Raw genomic sequence first — 18,136 nt, 5'->3', positions numbered from 1 at the left:
AGCCAAGTATTCCCAACTCAGTGATCCTCATCCCTGCCCCTCCCCCAGCCAACTCATCCCTGCAAAAGGCACACACAGTAAAAGATGGTGGAAAGGCAACAATCAAACATTAGGGCCCCCACTTCCCAAAAAGGTGGAGATTAGAAGCTACATTCAAAGCTATATATATCCATAATTTTCCATCAGAGAGAGTTCATCTAATCCTGCATGTCTCAAAGAGAGAAAGTTTGCTATATGTTTGCTGAATGTGCCAATTTAGAAGCTGTGTCCAGTTCAGAGGAAGACATTTTGCCCCTTAAGGCAAAAGATTGTATCACAGCCATTCCCTCTGCCTGCTGAACTAAAATTATTGCAACATTAATAACGGAATAGCCCCCTCAGTCTCGTCCGAGGGATATATTTGCTTCCTGAGGTATGTGTGACATGCCTATAAGAACACTGAGGGACAGTTCTGTCCCCAGAATTTAATAATAATAATAATAATAATAATAATAATAATAATAATAATAATAATAATAATAATAATAATAATAGTTGTTGTTGTTGTTGTTGTTGTTGTTATTATTATTATTATTATTATTATTATTATTATTATTATTATTCAATTATTATTATTTGGAAGGGACCTTGGAGGTCATCTAGTCCAACCCCCTGCTCAGGCAGGAAACCCTATACCATTTCAGACAAATGGCTGTCCAGTCTCTTCTTAAAAACTTCCAGTGTTGGAGCAGTCACAGTTTCTGGAGGCAGGTTGTTCCATTGGTTAACTGTTCTAACTGTCAGGAAGTTTCTCCTTAGTTCTAGGTTGCTTCTCTCCTTGACTAGTTTCCATCCGTTGCTTCTTGTCCTGCTTTCAGGTGCTTTGGAGAATAGCTTGACTCCCTCTTCTTTGTGGCAGCCCCTGAGATATTGGAACACTGCTGTCATGTCACCCCTCACCCTTCTCTTCATTAAACTACACATACCCAATTCCAGCAACCGTTCCCTATATGTTTTAGCCTCCAGTCCCCCAATCATCTTTGTTGCTCTTCTCTGTACTCTTTCTAGAGTCTCGACATTTGCCATTTGAGATACCTGCCTGAGGCAGATTATATAAAATTTGCCACTATGTTGGGGGAAAGTATTTATAATTCTGGGGAATATTTAAAATCAAAATGAATAAATGTAGTCCTCAACTTAAAACAGTTCATTTAGTGACTGTTCAAAGTTACAACAGCACTGAAAAAAGTGTCTTATGACCATTTCTCACACTTGTGACTGTTGCAGCATCCCCAGGGTCACATGATCAAAATTCAGACGCTTGGCAACTGACTTATGACGGCTGCAGTGTCCTGGGATCAAGCGATCTTTCTTTGTGACCTTCTGACCAGTTGTGGTCATAGGTTGAGGACTACCCGTATATAGGAATTTGAAGGAGCATATTTCTGTTATAGCTGGGTATAGATTGCTATTCTATTCATTATTACATAGATTGGGAAGATTTAAAAAAAAAACTTGAATAGTTAAAAGATAATGTGATTAATTGTAGCCTTCAGCTTTGTCTACCAAAGGATTTCTATGCGGACAATACTTTTAGATATGCATGTGAACTAAAAGAAAGGGAGAGTAGCCCCATGATAAGACAAGCAGCAAATAAATTTAAAAAATAAAAGAATAAACAAAAAGAAAAAAAGACATTATGAGAGCTACCTTTCCCCCACCCAAAAATCTATTTCCTTCCTCCCCTCATTTCTTTATTAACATAGAACGCATAATTTTGAGAAACTGTCTGCATATAGCCCTACTTTTTTTTAAAAAAAAACCAAAATAAAACTTTAATTTCCTCTACTACATCACCCATTGTAATTATACTATTTCCCTTGACTTTTCTGGAACAGGCAGTTACCTCCCAGGCTGACTATTGGACATGAATGGATTAACATTACTATTTTATTGTCCAGAGACAACTTGTATAACCCAGTTCCTGTAAAACAAGGTCCTTTCGTGCAAAACATGATTGATGAAAATTTAGAAACAATTTAACATATTCTTTGAAGTTTATCCCTATTAAAAGAGAATTGACATCTGGACAAAGAAAATGGACTTGTGGCCAAAAAAAAACCCCAAACCCCTTCCTGTTTAGCAATGGAAAGATAAACACATGGCTCCAATTACTCAGTGCTTTGCAGAATTGATAAAGTAGATCAGCTACAGATGATAGTAATGAAATAATGGCTGCAATTTATTGATACAGGTAAGTCTATAAATATATGCCCTATGTTTTGTATTTTATCACCGTGGTGTCCCCTGGTAGGGTTCACTGAGATGGATTTATCACTCTGTGATATTTTCAAAATGTGTCAAAGCTTGTACTTTTTAACATTAAATGTAGTCCTCTCTTCAACAAAGTTGCTGCTTTGTTATATGATAATAATCTGATGACATCATGAAACAGAGAAGTCTATCAAGTGCAGTTTTTTCCCCCAACAATACAGCTAGTGATGGACCAAATTATTGAAAACACACACACACACACACACACACACACACACACAGGGTTTACTTGATGTGAGCCCTGTGAGGTTGTCCAGGCAGGAAACCAAAACTATGAATACTAACTGTACCTTTGTTATGGGGTTACAGTAATAGAATTTTACATATCTGAAAGCGCTTCTCCCCTGCCTTTCCAGAAAATTAGGGGTGGGGGAGCTTCTGAGATGTTTTCCCTATATATATATCTATATACAGTCATGGCCGAAATTGTTGGCACCCCAGAAATTTTTCCAGAAAATCAAGTATTTCTCACAAAAAAGTATTGCAGGAACACATGTTTTGCTATGCACAGGTTTAATCCCTTTGTGTGTATTGGAACACAACAAAAAAAGGGAGGAAAAAAAGCAAATTGGACATAATGTCAAACAAAACTCCAAAAACGGGCTGGACAAAATTATTGGCACCCTTTCAAAATTGTGGATAAATAAGATTGTTTCAAGCATGTGATGCTCCTTTAAACTCACCTGAGGCAAGTAAAAGGTGTGGGCAATATAAAAATCACACCTGAAAGCAGATAAAAAGGAGAGAAGTTCACTTAGTCTTTGCATTGTGTGTCTGTGTGTGCCACACGAAGCATGGACAACAGAAAGAGGAGAAGAGAACTGTCTGAGGATTTTGAGAACCAAAATTGTAGACAAATATCAACAATCTCAAGGTTACAAGTCCATCTCCAGAGATCTAGATTTGCCTTTGTCCACAGTGCGCAACATTATCAAGAAGTTTGCAACCCATGGCACTGTAGCAAATCTCCCTGGTCGTGGACAGAAGAGAAAAATTGATGAAAGGTTGCAATGCAGGATAGTCAGGATGGTGGATAAGCAGCCCCAAACAAATTCCAAAGGAATGCAAGCTGTCCTGCAGGCTCAGGGAGCATCAATGTCAGCACGAACTATCCGTCGACATTTAAATGAAATGAAACGCTTATTGCAGGAGACCCAGGAGGACCCCACTGCTGACACAGAGACATAAAAAAGCAAGATTACAGTTTGCCAAAATGTTCTTGAGTAAGCCAAAATCCTTCTGGGAAAATGTCTTGTGGACAGATGAGACCAAGATAGAGGTTTTTGGTAAAGCACATCATTCTACTGTTTACCGAAAACAAAATGAGGCCTACAAAGAAAAGAACACGGTACCTACAGTGAAATGTGGTGGAGGTTCAATGATGTTTTGGGGTTGTTTTGCTGCCTCTGGCACTGGGTGCCTTGAATGTGTGCAAGGCATCATGAAATCTGAGGATTACCAAAGGATTTTGGGTCGCACTGTAGAGCCCAGTGTCAGAAAGCTGGGTTTGCGTCGGAGATCTTGGGTCTTCCAGCAGGACAATGACCCCAAACATACGTCAAAAAGCACCCAGAAATGGATGGCAAGAAAGTGCTGGAGAGTTCTGAAGTGGCCAGCAATGAGTCCAGATCTGAATCCCATTGAACACCTGTAGAGAGATCTTAAAATTGCTGTTGGGAAAAGGCGCCCTTCCAATAAGAGAGACCTGAGCAGTTTGCAAAGGAAGAGTGGTTCAAAATTCTGGGTGAGAGGTGTAAGAAGCTTATTGATGGTTATAGGAAGCGACTGATTTCAGTTATTTTTCCCAAAGGGTGTGCAACCAAATATTAACTTAATATTAAGTTAAGGGTGCCAATAATTTTGTCCGGCCCATTTTTGGAGTTTTGTTTGACATTATGTCCAATTTGCTTTTTTTCCTCCCTTTTTTTGTTGTGTTCCAATACACACAAAGGGAATAAACCTGTGTATAAGCAAAACATGTGTTCCTGCAATACTTTTCTGTGAGAAATACTTGATTTTCTGGAAAAATTTCTGGGGTGCCAACAATTTCGGCCATGACTGTATATATCTATATATATCTATATCTATATCTATATCTATCTATCTCTCTATCTCTATCTCTATCTATCTATCTATCTATCTATCTATCTATCTATCTATCTATCTATCGGGGAGGGAGGGAGGGAGAGAGGGAGACAGTGTCAACTTCCTTTTCCACAATAACCAATTGGATCTGGGGCATCAGGAAGGATGCAGAAATTGTTATAGAATTCCCCATCGCTACCATTTTCTGCCCCAAGTAGAATTAAAATATTTCAAGATACCATTTGCATACAATTTGTGGCAGAAACCTGCTCATCTCATCTCATCTCGTGAGATTCACCACATGAAATGTGTACCTTAGATCTTCTTCCATGGTGGCCAAAGCAAACCAACTGCCATATAGCTCAAACTTACAAGATATTTAGAAGCTTTGAAATGTTACTGAGCACGTTTGATGAAATGTTTTTTCTGCCCTTGAGGCATGGATAGAATAGGCTACTCAGAGACATCTCGTTAGCCATTTTAGTATGTAAGATGCAGAACTATATTGGTGCTTGATCTTGATCTAGTAGGGCTATTTCTCATATTCTTATGAAAAGCAGTCCCTTACGAAATACGGATTTAAATGTTGTGCCTGATTTATGTAAATGAAATGCAACTTCATTAGCTGCACAAGCAAGATCTTTTCTACTGTCCTTATTTTTGACAAATCCAACCACTTAATGCTATCTTTCTGAAGATTATAGTATTCAGGGAAGCCCACAACATAAATCAAAATAGTACTCCAACCCTTTTTTATCAGAGTCATAGAGTTATGATTTAAATATATCTGAAGAAGATCTAGAAGAACCATTTTCAGATGCCCAACACACATAAACGATTTTAATTTTAAATTTGTATTAATTTTATGGGCATTGTTTAATTATGTTTTAATAATTTTAATTTTTGTACCTAGTTTTTATGTATTGCCCTGTTCACCGCCCTGAGTCCCCCGGGAGAAGGGCGGTATATAAATTAAATTAATAAATAAATAATAAATAAATAAATGTTGAAATGGGTGGGGGTTTTTTCCAATCATGTAATTTCAGGTATTTTGGACATAGGAAGGATGTGTAGATATTTCTTGATTAAGTAATAGAAATCTTATTTTGAAATTTGCATGTTGCTAAGAAGAAAAGCTATTATGAGACAAATCAGGGAGTTTTCTGTACTTTTTCCCAAGCTAGTATTGATTCAGATATCTCCCATCCTACCATTTGTTCTCAAGTGTATGTTCAAAGGGAGCTAAAGTCATAAAAGTAGTTGTGATTTGTTATTCATAGAGCTGCATTGTTCTTATCACTTGTAATTATTTTAGTACTACTGGGTTGGATCCAATGGTTAGAAACTAGACCATATTCCTAATATCATGGTGACTCAAAATCTTTGGTGACTCAAAACTTAGTTGTGATCCTCTTGTGTTGGCTTCAACAATTAAGGCCTGACTACCTTTCTTTTAACTCAATCCACTGTGGCAACAATTACATTATAAATAAAATATAGCACATTTTATTTGTAACATGAGACTGTTCTACTGATTTTAACATTTATTTTTGAAAGTTTCCATAAAATATCTACAATCTATGAGTGTTTTCATTTGTAGCTTAAAAGGTCCTGCACAAAATTCATGCTGATCTTAGAAAATGTGCTTATTGTTTATGATCTCTTCTCTAGCATTGGCAAGTTTATGAAAAAAAATCTGAATACATGTTGAACCCCCAAATAAGCCACATATTCTGTTGCTATATAATTCTAGTAAAAACAAAAGAGTCACTTTGCAGAGTGAGATGAGCAGCATATAAATGTTATTAATAAATAAATTTGTATGTATTGATTACAATGTATAAATATTATGCCTTGCAAAAATCAAACTGGATATATTTTTCCTTAGCTTTCTAACATTTAAGACCTCATCCTGCAGCTGGTCATTTCTGGAAATAAAATTGTGAGGATCAGATGCTGGTTGATTTTTAAAAATCAAATTATTTAACAATAATAATTAATTACCTTAATAAAAAATGAATCTTAAATCAGAGCACTTAGGTAAATATTGCTAACATGAATTGTTGAAAGTAAAAAAAACCATTTTAAATATATATTTTCATTTTATTGTTATTCAGCTATAACAAATAGTAATATACTTGCATTGTGCAAAATACATGTTGAAACTGATCATCTTGAGCATTTCATCATAATTCTTACAGATGTAACAAAAAAACCTTTTATAAGCTTCGTACTTGTAAACAGGGAAACTCCTGTAGTTAATCAACTCTGGCAAAACTATTCCTCTGAAGATTTTTTTTTAAAAAAAGCAAAATGAAAATAAAACTTGCCACTGCTTTATTTAGAATATAATACATGAATCATGTATAGATGTTTTTGTTTCCTCTTCCCAGAAACAAAGCTGAGAGACTTTATTATTACTAAAGTTGCACATTCTGATTTGGGGACAAATACTTCCCAGGAAAGGGAGGCAGTGGCTCAGTAGGTTAGGATGCTGAGCTTGTCGATCAGAAGGTCGGCAGTTTGGAAGGTCGAATCCCAAGTGCCACGTAACAGAGTGAGCGCCTGTTATTCGTCCCAGCTTCTGCCAACCTAGCAGTTCGAAAGCATCTAAAAATGCAAGTAGAAAAATAGGGACCACTACGGTGGGAAGGTAACAGCGTTCCGTGCGCCTTTGGCATCTAGTCATGCCGGCCACATGACCACGGAGACGTCCTCGGACAAGCGCTGGCTCTTCGGCTTTGAAACGGAGATGAGCACTGGCCCCTAGAGTTGGAAACGACTAGCACGCATGTGCGGGGGAACCTTTACCTTTACCTTACTTCCCGGGAAAAGAATTCCAAGTAAGCCTTAATATGTGTGAATATTCAATTTTTCCTCTATTACTCCTTTATTTCTCCAGCCATATCACTCCAGATATATTTGATTTCAACTACTATAAATCTGCAGACCAACTGGAACCAACTGCCGGTTGAGCTCCAGATGGCATCAGACCTTCGCTCCTTCCGGCGCGGGCTGAAGACCCACTTATTTGAACTAGCTGGTCTGGCCTGATGGGGAACATTAGGGTTTTTTAATGGGTTTTTTACTGTTTTTATTGTTATTGTATTTTAATCGGGCATTTGTTTAATTTCTTTTTAATTTTTGTATTGTTATTTATATATGCCCTGTTAACCGCCCTGAGTCCTTCGGGAGAAGGGCAGTATAGAAATTGAATAAATAATAATAATAAAATAATAATAACTGGGAATTGGGAAGAAATCTGCTCAACTCTATGACGAACAATTGTTTCTCTAAGTCTGTATCTGCCTTGGTGCCATTTCTCTCTTGGGTGCATTGCTTTTGTGCATCTCAGACTAGTTATACAGTAATTGGACAGATGCTGGAAGGCAAGCTCCATCTTCCGTGGTTGGTTTCACTCCACTGGGGGACCCTGGAAAGGGTCAAAAGTTGCCCTGTAGGGGCGACGAGCAAGGAAGGGAACTCCACTTGATCGCAGGAGGGTGACAGCCCTTCTGCTTGATCTGGGGCAGCCCTCCAAACCAGCGGAGGAAAGACCCGGCCATAGTAATATGACCTGTCACTAGGTTGCATATTACTTACCACCAAGCACTTCGAAAGCAACGCAGATGGAACTGGGTGAGATCTGATCTTCTCTTTACCTTAAGTACTTTCTTTTCCTGTAAAAGCTGCCTGAAGTATCTTTCCCCCTGTGAGGAGAGAGGGAAGGGAATTTCTATCCCACCCTCTAAGAATAGCGGTGACTGATTACCCAGGGGAATTAAAGCATTAAAAGAACAACTTTAATCTATTTGGATTTATATGTTCCTGAAACTTGGGGACCAAAATTTTCCTATTTTTATTGAAGACTTTTGCTTTTATCTACAAAAAAGAAATAAAATTGGAAAAAGGATTATAATAATTTTGGACTTAGAAAACCTTAAACAGCATGAGTGACATCTTGTGATGATGTTTGGTATTACAACTTGTTATTTCCTAACAGAGACTTGGCTCGAAGCCCAGACCTTAGATAAGACTCTTTTGACCTTGGCACCATCTGTGAGAAACTCAGCTGTAAGACAACAGCTGGGCGGCATAACTGGCCTACTTAAACTGTGAATGTAAACCTTTACTGACTTTCAGAGTTATATGTGGGGAATTGCCTTCCTATCTCTTTATTTGAGGAATATTGATTACTATATGGGATGATGAAATACCTTGGACTATAAAATCTTGCTTGACAAATGACTTCTACTATAAAGACTATTTATAAACACATGAAAGAGATGGATGAAGACCAGGAAAAGATCCTTTCCATGTTGAAAGCAATACATGAAACCATTCTTTGAGATAAGGGAAATCTTGGTTACCTAAAGCCTGAAAATTATAAATATCAAAGGTTAAATTGGAATATTGATGGGAAACTAAAAATTGGAGAAAAATTAATAACAGGATATGGATTGTTTATGAAGATTGAATGTAAAAAATAATTAAGATACGTATAAGCTAAAAAAATATTGATAAATGTAATAATGATCTTTTTACTGAGTTGATATAATAAGAACTGTATTAGCTTAAATACGAGACAGTAAATGTTAAGGGAAACAGAGAGGAAATATTTGATGTTGTAACTTGAGATTTGTACTAAAGATTTTTTTTATCAAACTATTGATTAACCCAGCCACCATGTTGCTTTTTAAATACTTAAATGTGAAATTGGAAAATTAATAAAATATTATATTAAAAAAGGTATCATGAATAGCCAATCCAACTGTGGCTATACAGTGATATCACAGAGTATAAGGAAATGTGTAGAGTTGCTAAAAATAGTTCTCTTTAAAAAAGAATTTCAGCTCAGCACTCATTTCTTCTCATACTGAAAAAAAGAGAAGTTGTTGAAACCCAGCAATTTGTTTTCGAAAAAATTAACTGTTTCATTGATGACTTAAAGGGGGTTTCCGTGTGATGGCTTGATCTACAAAGATTTATTCCAATCCCTGTGTGTGTTACATGTTATAGTAGAGGAAGCTTCTGGACGACTTGAGAAATATGACTATATCAGTGGTGGGATTCAAATATGTGAACAACAGGTTCTCTGTGTGGATGCCGCTTTCGGAAGTCCATTCTGGGCAAGGAGGAAAAAAAATTAGCTACTGGTTCTGCCAAACTGGTGCGAAGTGGCTGAATCCCACCACTGGACTATATCCATTACATGCTCCTATATATTTAGATGGCTATGAGGACTACAAAAGATGACAGGGGTTTTATGCAGCCCATGGAATGAGTCTCAATTAGGGCAGGAACATGCCTGCCTCTCTGCTCACTCTAGACAGAGGGCAGTCCGCTGTGTCCCCTGACTGTCACTTGGGTAGTTGGATGGTCCATATCCAAAACTACTTCATCTACTGTAATTCAACAATGTGTACTCTTACAGAATAACAGAGTTGGAAGGGACCTTGGAGGTCTTCTAGTCCAACCCCCTGCCCAAGCAGGAGACTCTATACCATTCTGGACAAATGGCTATCCAATCTCTTCTTAAAAACCTCCAGTGGGACTAAAAAGTTCCATTTAGCTTATGAGTAGATTTTAGTGGGATATTGTTATTGGTACTTTGTTTGTAGTTATGTTAAAGGGGAGTTAAAGCACGTTATGAATTTGGTTAATTGTATATTATGCATAATTTTTATTTAGAATATGATTATTGTAACTATAATCCTGTATTTAGCTCTGGGAAGTGGGGGGGGAGTGGGCGGGTTTGGGGTGGGGGGATTTGTGGATATATTGTAAAACTTTGTTTTTGTAAAACTCTTTAATAAAAAAAACCCTCCAGTGTTGGAGCATCCACAACTTTTGAAGGCAAAATAGTGACTTGTTTTCACTGTCAGGAAATTTCTCCTTAGTTCTAGGTTGGACCTCTGTTTGATAAGTTTCCATCTGCAGATTCTGCCCCCCCTCCATTGCAGGCCTCTACAATTTAATTATATCTGGATCTAGCTACCTGGTGCTTTATTTAAGTTGCTTAAGACACAGCTCCCATTCAATCTGAGCAGTGGCTTTTCCACTTACCATTATGGCTCCTGGAGTCATTTTTTCCATGCTTTCTCATCCAGAACACTCTTTCCTACCCAATCCTAAGATCAGTTGAATTCTTATCTGGCCTCTCTGCTGAAAATGTTAACCACCTCATGCTGCAGTTCCAAAGGGCATATGCTGCCCGATTTCTCACCAACTACTCTTCTGTCTGGAAGTAAAAGGTCTTCTGTATCATCTCTGGCTCTGCCATTAATTCCCAACAAGTAGATTATATCATTCTGGGAATATAAAGAAGGAGTGCAATTATTACTTTTCTTTATCATTTGCTCTTTACAATAAGCAAAACAAAACTCCCCCAAATTTCCAGCTTTGTTGCAGTGGTTCATTTTTTTTTCATACTTTCTCCCACAAATAAGCTGTACAAGCAGATACCGCAATTCTCTTCTGGGCAACAAGCCCACTAATACAATTTTAACCTTTACTGTTCCTCCTACACGCTTCTAGTAAAGTAGTGCAGCATTCTATTGATTACTTACCAGAAAAGCTTTATTGTATGTCTTTAATATGCTTTGGAAAGTGGATTTCATTGCTGTTATATCAGTCTTGATTTCAGTATTTGCTTTAGTAATCCCAAGACTTGTTTTTCATCACTACTACTAATTTTACTAGGATAGTATGGTGGACACTAAAAACAGGATTATATGTGGCCTGTAATGTTTGTAGATTAGCACAATCTCTGGTATGTTGAAGCTCTTCAGATGTACTAAAGTATAATTCCCAGAATCCTCAGCCACTCTGCTATGTGTTCATGATGGAATTTGTAATTAAACACATCAAGAGCCCCAACTTCCATGAATTTAAATAATGTTTAATTTTATATCGTGAGTTGGTTGACATTAGGCTTAATAGCTATAATTTCTGATTAAAAGGAATGTGCTGTGCTTTAAATCCAAAGGTGCTTCACATCAAGTGTGAGTACACATTGCACTTGGGCATCTGTCTCTAAAGGTGGTATACCAGTGATGGCGAACCTTTTGGAGACTGAGTGCCCAAACTGCAACCCAAAACCCACTTATGTATCATTGGATGCCGGGTGGGTGTGGCCCATTGGGTGGGTGTGGCCAAATGTGTGTGTGTGTGTGTGTGTGTGTGTGTGTGTGTGTGGCCCATTGGGCAGGCATGTCTGTGGTGGTAACGGCAGACTGGGTGGGACAAAAAAGTTCAATCAATTCCAACTGTGCGAGATCTTTTTTTCTTCCTGTGAGAAGTTGAAATTGATTAATTGATTGAACCTTTTTTTTTGCACATGGCGGCGGAGGCCTAAAGCGAAAAAGTTTTATAAAACCCAGCTGAAGGCCTAGGACTGGGGTGAGGGTACGCATGCCTACAGAGAGGGCTCTGTGTGCCACCTGCAGCACGCGTGCCATAGGTTCTCCACTACGGTGCTATACAATCCTAGGAAAACACATGCTTGCATTAAGGAGGTCTGACTCTTTCTCACATACAGTACATTTTTAATCTTTACCTACTGATGGAAAGGTGCATTACTGTACTTTTTCTCAATGAAAACATGCCATTCTACTATAGATTGCCCATAACTATACCACTCTATTTCCTTCTCCCATTTGAGATTCTTTAAATGAACTTCAGTAAATCTTCATATAATATTGTGATAGTGGTGAATATCTGTAGTTCGGGTGGAGGATGAGGGTGGAGGTTCGTTCTCTGAGCTTGTGGGTTGGTTTCCAAAGGTTTTGTTACCAGGCTGGGTAACATCTTCAGTAGAGTTTAGGGCATGTCAGTGTTAGTATTCTTCTGCTTATTAGGACTTTGTGTGGTCAGTAGGTCTTGTGATGGGGAGATAACATCTCATCTGACACGACCTCTCCATCACATAAGACCTACTGACCATGATACCACCAGATGTTCCCTTTGGCTTTGGTCTTTATTTGATTCCGGACTGGATCCAAGGCTAAAGCACCCCGGAAAAGTTGTTCCATCTGGGCTTGCTCCATTTCAGTTGGATCCAGCCCACCCCTTTCCACAACCTGATATAATAATTTGTTCAATCGTCTTATATACTCAGACAGCCTTTCACCTCTTTTTTGATACATATGCTCAAAGCAAAACAGTAAGCTGGAAACTGTTTCAGCAAACCCAATTTTGTCATACAAAAGGGAGAGGTAGTCGTGCACAGTAAAATGCCCTCGGCTCAACGTTAGACTTCTGATAGCTTCTGCAGCAGGGCCCTTTCTCTGACTCTCAGCATTTTTTTGCACACCTGGTATATCTCACTCTTCGACTGCTTGTACTGCCTACTCCATCCAGGTTTCATATTCTTCCTCTCCCTCTGGTACTGGTTGCATCCCTGAGAAAATACATAGTTTATTATATCCAGCCCCCACACAATAACTGCCAGTCAAGTTTTGTATGAAGGTCAGACGTCCCCTATACTGTACAAACTCTGCCTCTGGTGCCCCTACTTTAAACTAAGCACGTGTTTCCCTTTTCTGCCCCAATGGTTTAGCCAAGAACGTGGCCCATACAGCCAGGAATATCACCCCTGCCCTAATATCCTCAGTCCATTGAAGGCTCTCTACCTGAAAGCACTCCGGAACACTTTTCTTCCACTACAACAGAACATAGAAGTGGGCAGTGTCCTGGTCCACCCTTATGTTCACCACATATGCCCTCTGGTCCAGGACAAGAGTCCTCAATGTCTGTAGAATTCGCTGTTCTGGCCAAACATCACCAGGGACATCAATTACTACACTTGACTTTACCTCACTATTCTGGTCCTCACACCACTTAGTAATGGTGGTAGGGTCCATTTTGCTTAACTGGCTCATATCCTTACGTGAGACCACCTGCCCCCTTCCTCCAAAGGGGAAGGCCAGACAAGACATCCCAATGAGTCCCCACATGTAGTGCCACCCCCGTAGGGACTGCCTAAATCCGGGCCCTCTAACCTCCCCTCCAAATGGCCACCAGCCCAAAGAGGTCTCTCACATTGGTGCTTCTGCCTAACAGGGCATGTATAATGGTGGTATTCAGTCATGATCGGCAGCCACACACATGGGGTGGTGATGGTCGCTCTCTCTCGATGGTGACTCACTTGGGATGATGGTGGTTGATCTCAGGCAATAAGAACTTACAGGGAAGATGGTCTCTAATGACAACAACTTGCCCAGAATGATGTTAATCAGCCTCTGGTGATGGCAACTTGCCTAGAACGATGGCGGTCAGTCTCTGGTGACAGCAACTTGCCTAAAGCAATGCTAGCCAGTCTCTGGTGGCAACAACTTGCCCAGGACAATGGCAACCAATCTCTGGCACTAGCAGAGGGCTCCCTTGTCTGGTCTCCTTGCCCCTCTCTGACCTCACTCCATGTAACCCCTTTTTTATCTCCCCCAGCTGATCCTATAAAGAAAAAACGCCTTACCTCCCATTAAAAGATGTATGTCAAACTCTTCCCTAACTCGCCCTCCGCCTCACTTACTCCAATGAGGAAAAGGAATTAAAACTCCCCAAACTACCCTCTCTCCCTCTCTTTGTCTGGCCTGCCTGTAACAAAAGAGAAAGAAACAGTAAAACTTCACCTTTCCCCACCCTTCCCTTTCTCTCTCTCTCTCTCTGCCTGGCCTGCTTCAAGCAAACAGCTCCAACCAGCCACTCTCACCCCCCCCCCCCTCTGTCTGGCCTGCTTCAGGTAAACAGCTCTAGGAAGCTCTCTCTCTGCCTAGCCTGCTTCCAGCAAATGGCTCCAGCAACTACTCTCACCCTTTATCCCTCCCTTTCTGGCCTGCTTCAAGCAATCAACTCCAGCAACTACTCTTACTCTCTCTATCCCTTCCCCTTTCATCCGACTTGCCTGAAACGAAGCAAACAAAGCAAACACGAAAACCCCAGTTTCTTACTCTCTCTTTGATCAGCTGGCTCAGATTGGCAAGCTCCACCAAGCCTTCACTCTTCCTCCCATTGGCTTCCTCCTCCTTTTAATTCCCTCCTCCGAGCCACGCCCCACCGCCAGACTCATGGCAGCTGCCGGAGTTCCTCATCTTCCTGACTAATCAGCAGGGCTACTGCAAAGCCTCTCAGATGGCCCCATTTTCACCCCAACTCCACTACACAATAATATAAAATATAAAATACAAAAGACCTGCATCAAGGGCTCTGGAATCTATACTAGAGATATTCAGAATTCTATTCTGACTCTATCATTTCTCCATTTTGTTCCAGAAACTAATTTTCCTGGAATAATTTCAGTAGCTCTGTGATACATCTTAATTATTACAAAGGAAATTGGTTGTTCTACAAGACGGGTCAATAAGTTTAATGAGAAGAAAAAGGCCTCATAGAAATTAAACATCAATGATGAAATTTCTGTTTTCTAAGGAATAAATTACACTAAATTCAATTACAATCTGGACTTGTACTGCCACATTATTTTACTCATTATTTAGCTTTTTTTAAAAAACTAAAAAAAAACGGCAAGAAAGTTTTGTGATGTGTCTAAAATGGTCAGAAATGGGAAGTTCCAAAATGCTGGGAGTTTTGCTTTCACACAAAAAAGAGAACTTTCAAGTTTCATATAACCATCTACTGGATTATAAACCTTCCAGGCTTGGGTCATTTGAATGAATTCTGCTTATTAAAAGAAGATAGGTAAGATAGTCTTATACAGTAGGAAAACAAACAAATTAACCCAGTAAGACAAACAAGTGAGCAAGGTACCATAGTTAGTACTCTATGGTTTATTATTAATTTTGTTACAGGGGTTTCTGTTTTGCTTCTTATTATCCCTTTATTATTTTTTTACAAATAAGGTGGCAAATGTATTTAACAGATCTTCCTCCTATTTTCCCCATGACAAAAAACAACCCTGCCAGGTAGGCTGGGCTGAGAGAGACTGACTGGCCCAAATTCACCATCCTAAAATGTTTTACAAGCCCAATAAAAACAGCATTAAAATGAAGCAATGGGGTCAGAGGAAGAAAGAAGGAGGATAAATTGAATATCAAGTATGATGTCCTCCAGATGTGTTTGGATTTATTCAACATCTGAGTGATGGGATGGGGAAATGAATCCTTGGCAGTTTGAGAGCATCTGGTAGACGTAATCAGTCAATCACTGCCACCGCAATTATATTAACTATTTATATAGCATATTGTTAATTCCATGTACATTGTACATGCACATCAAATCAAATTTGGGGTTTTTTTTTAAAAAAATCTGTCCATGCTCACTGCTTTTCCTGCATGTATATATTTCTTGTACCACAGCCTCTGTCTCCCTCAAAGGCCAATATAGAATATAACCCTCCAAAATATATTCCTGATTTAGGATATATTCTATTTATAGCATGCACAATTCTGGAAAGGTTCTTATTCATTGTGGATAACAAAAGAGGAGGAGTTCATGGAAGATAAGAAATTGTTATATGCTTTTAGAAGAACACTAAGTTTCACAAGAAACTTCTTAAATTAAGCCAAAATGTGACTTCTCCAGAGCAGTCATTTGAATCCATTAGCTTATAATGTTACTTTGCAGAACCGAGCTGTATTTCTAGCAAGTAAATTTCTGCTGCTTGGCTTTGATAAGAAAGTATCTTCCTTAGTAGACCTCTGGAATGGAGGTTTGTAACAAACTGGGGAAACTAAAGAATGGAACTCAACAGATGTGGCATAAAATCATGTTATACAGCATAATCCTAAAACCATGCCCTGACAAAAGTCTCTTAACATCAGGAAGGATTTCTCCTAGGATTGTTGCCACAGTAATTAGAGCAGCCTTCTCCATCCAAGTTTTCTACAGATGAAAAGTTTTGTAGTTGTGGTGGTGCAGTGCTTAGAATGCAATATTGCAAGCTAATTCTGCTGACTGCCAGCAGTTCGATTCTGACCAGCTCAGGGTTGACTCAGCCTTCCATTTTACCAAGGTCGGTAAAATGAGGACCCAGATTGTTGGGGGCAATATACTGACTCTGTAAAACCATGTAGAGAGGGCTGTAAAGCACTGTGAAGCGGTATATAAGTCATGACAGTATTGTGCAAAAGTGGTATTGCTATTGCTATTCTCATCCAGTATGGCCAACATTTGATCCATTCGGCTGTTACGTGAATTGGAGAAGGCAGATCTAAAATGTTGAACAGGAATGAAAATTTCAGATCTACAATCAGCTGTAAAACAAACTGTGAGGCTTAAACCAGTTGCCTATTCTCAGTCCAATCTTCATTAAAAGAAGTAAAATACCAGCAAGAGAAACCATATATAAGTAATCCTTGATCTATGACCACAACTGAACCCAAAATTTCTGTTGCTAAGCAAGACCGTTGTTAAGCAAGTTTTGCCCCATTTTACAACTTTTCTTGCCACAGTTATCAAGTGAATCGCTGCAGTTGTTAAGTTAGTAAGATGGCTTTTAAGTGAATCGGGCTTCCCCATTGGCTTTGGTTGTCAGAATGTCACAGAGGGCAATCACATGACCGCAGAACCATCATAAACACATGCCAAGTTTCCAAATTTTGATCAACTGATCATAGTGATGCTGCAGCAGTCGTAAGTGTGAAAAATGGTTATTTTTCAGTGCTCTTTGAATGATCACCAAACATAGGGTTGTAAGTCAAGGAATACCTGTATAGCATCCTTCTAATCAACTGAAAAAAAAGCAAAAAAAAATGCAGTAAGTCAAAAACGTTCAAGCACCAAGCTGAATTAGATCACTGAGCATTGAAATAATGAATGAATGAACCTTCATTGTCAAAAGTACAACCATGTATACATTGAGATTGGCTGAACTGCAGGAATTTGTACTAAGAATATAAAGAAAAACCTTATTTTCTCGTTTAGCAATTCTTCCACTAAAGAAATTAACTGCAATTTTGTCAGGATAGATTATGCATCACCATCAGGAATATGTTTGTCACTTTAATACAGTTTCCAAGATGTATAAAATGACAGCCTTATAAAAATAACCTTCCTAATCTGGAACTTCTACGATGACCGGGAATTACATTTTTTAAAAAAAATAATGATACATACGCCATTGCACTACAGTGAGCTCTGTGAGAAGACTCTAAGCCAGACATGTCAAACTTGCAACGTCATGTGACGTCATGGTTGTACTTTTGACAATAAAGGTTCATTCATTCATTATTTTAATGTGACGTCATGCGACGTATCGGAACTTTTCCCCCATTGCCAGCGATGGAGTGGGCGCAGTTTCCTTATGACGCATCCAGCCCGCGGGCCAGAACTTTAACACCCCTGCTTTAAGCAGCCTTACTGTGTCCTCAACAAAAATCAGTGACTGCTGGAGATATTTTCATGAAGAACAATCTATTTTCAGAACAGAATGTGCTTCCTTTTTCCTTTACAACTTTCGGGCACTGGAGAATGGAGCTGCTATAGATATAGCCCTCTTAACTATTCTAGATAACGAGAATGGCATGGTGGCCTAGAGGTGGAACTCTCGCCTAACAATCAGGAGGCTTGTGAGTTTGATCCAAGGTAGCGGCAGATATTTTTTTCTCTGGGCACAAAGGAAAAAATATCTTGCTGTGAGCTGCACATAGGCATCAGGAAGGGCATCTGCCTCATACATGTTCAGCTCCATTTGGTCACCCCAACTCCACCCCTATACAAGAGATTACAGTGTTGTTAAAAGAAAAAAAAATTAGATAACAAAGCTGGATCAAATTCTTAC

This window comes from Vipera ursinii (assembly GCF_947247035.1).
Source record: "Vipera ursinii genome assembly, chromosome: 1".
NCBI lineage: Eukaryota > Metazoa > Chordata > Lepidosauria > Squamata > Viperidae > Vipera > Vipera ursinii.
This window is presented reverse-complemented; position numbering follows the sequence as displayed.